Genomic DNA, 5750 nt, shown 5'->3' with positions numbered 1-5750 from the left:
TACCATGTGTTTGTGTCATTTCCTGCCACTGAGGAGAGCGAAAGGATTCACGACTGCATGTAACCACGTTAGAGGTCCATCATTACATTGTGTGCCCTGGCATGGTGCTGGCGTTGCAATAGTTACCTTCGCATTGAAAATGCCGGAAGGTTATGTTTTGATCGCCGTGTATTTATTTATTTATTTGTATGCGTGTTATTCGCAAAACTCCAAAAGTATTGAACCGAATCGCATGAAATTTGGTGGGATGATTGTTTATTATCCGGGGACCAGTTGATTAGTTTTTGGGATCGATCGGGTCAAAGGTCATGAACAGGTCAAAATCTTTCGCAGAACTCAAAAAGTATTGAACCGAATCGCATGAAATTTGGTGGGATGATTGTTTATTTTCCGGGGACCATTTGATTAGATTTTGGGATCAATCGGGTCAAAGGTCAAGGTCATGGAAAGATCAAACTCATTTTTTTTACCATAGCACGATACATTTTTGTCCAATTGGCATGCAACAAAATGTTCATAATTCAATGCCCAATCTTGTGATATGCGAAGGTATGCGCTCTACCGAGTGCCCATTCTAGTTTGGGCTGTTTTGGTTAAAAGTGAAATATTTGTTTTTGGAGAAGGAACCGCTTGGTGCTGAAAACACCCAACTCCTCTAAATGATGGTGTTCAATGTGTTACACTTCATAGCCAATCGGGTCCAATTGAGATTTGTTCATTTGAGGTAATGAGTTATTATGAAAAAGAAAGGGTTGAGTTTAGTAGTGTAATTAAATCAGAGGTGTTTTCTTGTAAAGTAAATCAGTCTGGAAACTCCAAAGTGTTTTTATTGATGGGGAAGTCAGTCCAACTCTGCTTATTACCTTTGCATTGAAAATGCCAGAAGGTTATGTTTTGATCGCCATTTATTTATTTATTTATTACCTTCGCATTGAAAATGCCGGAAGGTTATGTTTTGATCGCCGTGTATTTATTTATTTATTTGTATGCGTGTTATTCGCAAATCTCAAAAAGTATTGAACCGAATCGCATGAAATTTGGTGGGATGATTGTTTATTATCCGGGGACCAGTTGATTAGATTTTGGGATCGATCGGGTCAAAGGTCAAAGGTCATGAACAGGTCAAATTCTTTCGCAGAACTCAAAAAGTATTTAACCGAATCGCATGAAATTTGGTGGGATGATTGTTTATTATCCGGGGACCAGTTGATTAGATTTTGGGATCGATCGGGTCAAAGGTCATGAACAGGTCAAAATCTTTCGCAGAACTCAAAAAGTATTGAACCGAATCGCATGAAATTTGGTAGGATGATTGTTTATTATCCGGGGACCAGTTGATTAGATTTTGGGATCAATCGGGTCAAAGGTCAAGGTTAAGGTCATGGAAAGGTCAAACTCTTTTTTTACCATAGCACGATACATTTTTGTCCAATTGGCATGCAACTAATGCCAAAATGTTCATAATTCAATGCCCAATCTTGTGATATGCGAAGGTATGCGCTCTACCGAGTGCCCATTCTAGTTTATTTATTTATTTATTTGTATGCGTGTTATTCGCAAATCTCAAAAAGTATTGAACCGAATCGCATGAAATTAGGTGGGATGATTGTTTATTATCCGGGGACCAGTTGATTAGATTTTGGGATCGATCGGGTCAAAGGTCATGAACAGGTCAAAATCTTTCGCAGAACTCAAAAAGTATTTAACCGAATCGCATGAAATTTGGTGGGATGATTGTTTATTATCCGGGGACCAGTTGATTAGATTTTGGGATCGATCGGATCAAAGGTCATGAACAGGTCAAAATCTTTCGCAGAACTCAAAAAGTATTGAACCGAATCGCATGAAATTTGGTGGGATGATTGTTTATTATCCGGGGACCAGTTGACTAGATTTTGGGATCGATTGGGTCAAAGGTCAAGGTCAAAGGTCATGAACAGGTCAAAATGTTTTTGAATCGCATGAAATTTGGTGGGATGATTGGTTATTATCCGGGGACCATTTGATTAGATTTTGGGATCAATCGGGTCAAAGGTCAAGGTCAAGGTCAAACTCTTTTTTTACCATAGCACGATACATTTTTGTCCAATTGGCATGCAACTAATGCCAAAATGTTCATAATTCAATGCCCAATCTTGTGATATGCGAAGGTATGCGCTCTACCGAGTGCCCATTCTAGTTATTTAAATGTATTGGGTTAATGCTCACTTTCCTGCCAAGTATTTATAATCTATAAGTATACAATACATATTAAGAAGTATCTCCATTTCAGAGTGGGTAACAAGACGATAATGACGCATCTCAAAAAAGGCAAAGAATGTGGCCAGGATAGAACTCGCCACATTAAAATTAAAAAGCTGCTCATGTGGTTCTATAAAACTGCTAAGCACTTGAACTTCTAAGTATGACCTTCACAAAGATGTGCCCTTCTTTCTAGTCCGCACTGAACCGGAAAGCAACATCTGGATGTGTGAGTGTGGCCTTGAACTTAGGACGTCCTGGGATAGTCAAACTCGTAGTTCCCATCAAAAAAAAGACCGCAGAGCTCCAATCGCGTGACGACAATGTGGTTGGACCAATCGGTGCCTTATCCTTCTGAACGTGTCTCGTATCAGATGACTCCTCCAGTGTAATTCGGAGATGACGCTGTGATGTTTCATCATTGCCTTTTACATACTGGTGAGTTCACATCTTCACTTCAAAGAGAAGCACCTGCTGTGGTTGAAGCGGTTGCTTTCTCCTCCTCAGGCTCCTCAAAGAGAGACCACCTGCTCGGGATTTTTGTCACAGGAGAATAACATTTCTGATAAGTCAGATGTACCTAGCTAAGTATGAATGGATGAAGTTGGTATGAAATTCCTTCTTAACGTATTGATCGTTTTAAGGACGTATACAAGAGAAATAGATTTAAGAAAGAAAAGCATTTCATTCAACCTCGTAAATAAAATTTGAAATGTAAGTTAAGAGGCGAAGAAACTGGACGCATGGACTGGGCGAGCGCTCCTTCCTTGGTTCTTAAGTCACGAGCCCAACCAAACAATCTTTCACCAAACACATTGAGCTTGTCAAACACGAGGCCCGCGGGCCGAATGCAGCCCACCACGTCATTTTATGCGGCCCCTGGCGGCTTGAAAGACATGATCACCTTTATATCCCGTGATTTTATTTTGAAGGTTACAAACTAAATGGATTTGGATAATATTAGAGAAATGTTCTTGTGTACAATGTTTCTACTCTTGAATGAACAAGATTTTAAACACAAAGAGAGTTGTATAACAATATATTCAGGAGTAGTTTATACACTGCTTCAGTTACACCGGCCCTTTAAGAGGTGGCCATGATGCTGATGTGGCCCACGGTGAAAATGAGTTTGACACCCCTGCTTTAGTGTATAAATGCAGATGGTGCTGCAGACATGCTCTGTGTGTCCGTAAACCTTCTATTAAGGCATGCTGTTGAGCTGATCTTTTTACCTGCGCTGATGATGTGTTCGAGGTGTAATTTGCACAACGTGCCTGTCTGTGTCAGCGGTCACGCGACGACACTTTGATCAGGCAAGTCGATCAACGTCATTGGTGTCGTCCTCCATGGGCCTGTGTGGGCTGGGTGATGTTCAGGGGTCACGGCGGATGGTGCCTGGCTCTCTGCCCTGTGAATATGGTAGAAACAAAATCACCTTACACGTGGACTTTTCGAGAAAAGAAATGAAAACCTGTACTGAGTCAACATTTAAGCTAAATGTCTTATCTTTGTTCTTTTTGGCCAGCTTTCCACAGTCGTGAAGAGACGGTCAACGTGTCAAACTCGGGACGACAAAGACACAGACGTGCATACCAACTGAGCCGCCAGTGCAGTTTCATGAACTTCTAGACTGCTTTTGATGCTGCATGGGGACGTGTTGACCGCGACTGTAGCACCAGCTCGAGTCTCCGTGCTCAATGTCTGTTAAGATCTGGAGTTTGTGTCTAGTTTTGTGTCTTGTTTAGAAGTCCTTGTGTCGTCTGCTCCCTGTGATTGTCTGCCCTGGCCCTGATTGTTTCCTTCTGTGTGATTGCTGGTCCCGCCCTCATTGTGTTCACCTGTGTCTCGTTCCCCGTTGTCCAATCCTCTCACCTTGCCTGTGTATGTAAACCCTGTTCGTCTCATTCCCAGGGTGGCTTCGTTCTGTTATGTGTGGTCACGGTTGTCGCAGCAAGAGAGGACCCAAACGCCGACATTACTGCACAAACTATTTAATTACAAAAATCACAGACCAGAACGACAAAAACGCAGACTAAACAGAACGAAGCCACCAATAATGGACCCAGCCTTCAGTTTCCGCTGCACGGTTCCTGCCTGGCCAGCTAATTCTCAGGTACTTCTTGAGGAGATGTGGGAGTCCCTCCGGGCCCTGCAGTCAATGTTGGCGGTTCGAGTCCCCGGTGTTCCGTCACAGGCTCCAGACCCCGAGGTTCCAGTCCACGATGTTCCAGTCCCCGGTGTTCCGTCGCCGGTTCTGGTCTGGCCAGCCTCCCATGATGTGCATCTCCACAACATGTGGGAGTCCCTCCGGCCCTTGGCCCTGTGCGGTCCAGTCCCGGTGTTCCGTCACCGGCTCCAGTCCCCGATGTGCCGGTTCCAGTCCCCGGTGTTCCGTCACAGGCTCCAGACCCCGAGGTTCCAGTCCACGATGTTCCAGTCCCCGGTGTTCCGTCGCCGGTTCTAGTCCACGATGTTCCGGTTCCAGTCCCCGGTGTTCCGTCACCGGTTCCAGTCCACGATGTTCCGGTTCCAGTCCCCGGAGTTCCATCACCGGTTCCAGTCCACGATGTTCATGTTCCTGTCCCCGGTGTTCCGCCGCCGCCTCCAGCCCCCGATGTTCTGGTTTTAGTCGCCGGTGTTCCGTCGCGGTTCCAGCCCCGATGTTCGGTTCCAGTCCCGGTGTTCCGTCACGGCTCCTGTCCCCGATGTTCCAGTCCCGGTGTTCCGCTGCTGGCTCCAGCCCCCGATGTTCCAGTCCCGGTATTCCGCCTCCGTTCCGCCCGGCCCCGGTTCTCCCCATCCCGCCTCCGTCCCGGTCAGTCACAGTTCCCCGTGTTCCGTCCCGTCCATCCCCGGTTCCCCGTGACCTGTCCCATCCAGTCACAGTTCCCATGTCTCGTTGCGGTCCTGGTCCCACAGAGCCCCATCCCAAGACCCCGGTACCCCTGTGACTTCCTATCCTGAGCCCGGTCCCCTAGCTCCCCACTCATGTCCTCCGGCCCGCCCTTCCCCTTGGCCTGGTGATCGTCCTGCGGCCCGCCCCCCGGACTGCTTCTACAGCCTTGGACCCTCCTCCGGCTCCCCTCCACCCACCCGTGTGGAACGCTTGGGACGTCTGGAATTCGTCCCTTGAGGGGGGGTTACTGTTAAGATCTGGAGTTTGTGTCTAGTTTTGTGTCTTGTTTAGAAGTCCTTGTGTCGTCTGTCTCCCTGTGATTGTCTGCCCTGGCCCTGATTGTTTCCTTCTGTGTGATTGCTGGCCCCGCCCTCATTGTGTCCACCTGTGTCTCGTTCCCCGTTGTCCAATCCTCTCACCTTGCCTGTGTATGTAAATCCTGTTTGTCTCATTCCCAGTGTGGCTTCGTACTGTTTAGTCTGCGTTTTTGTCGTTCTGGTCTGATTTTTGTAATTAGTTTGTGCAGTAATGTCGGCGTTTGGGTCCTCTCTTGCTGCGACAACCGTGACCACACATAACAGTGTCACCATAAGATCCGTCAGTCTGCCCCAGG

Source organism: Pseudoliparis swirei, chromosome 6, assembly GCF_029220125.1.
Source record: "Pseudoliparis swirei isolate HS2019 ecotype Mariana Trench chromosome 6, NWPU_hadal_v1, whole genome shotgun sequence".
NCBI classification, from domain to species: Eukaryota; Metazoa; Chordata; class Actinopteri; order Perciformes; family Liparidae; genus Pseudoliparis; species Pseudoliparis swirei.
Note: the sequence above shows the minus strand (reverse complement) of the source record.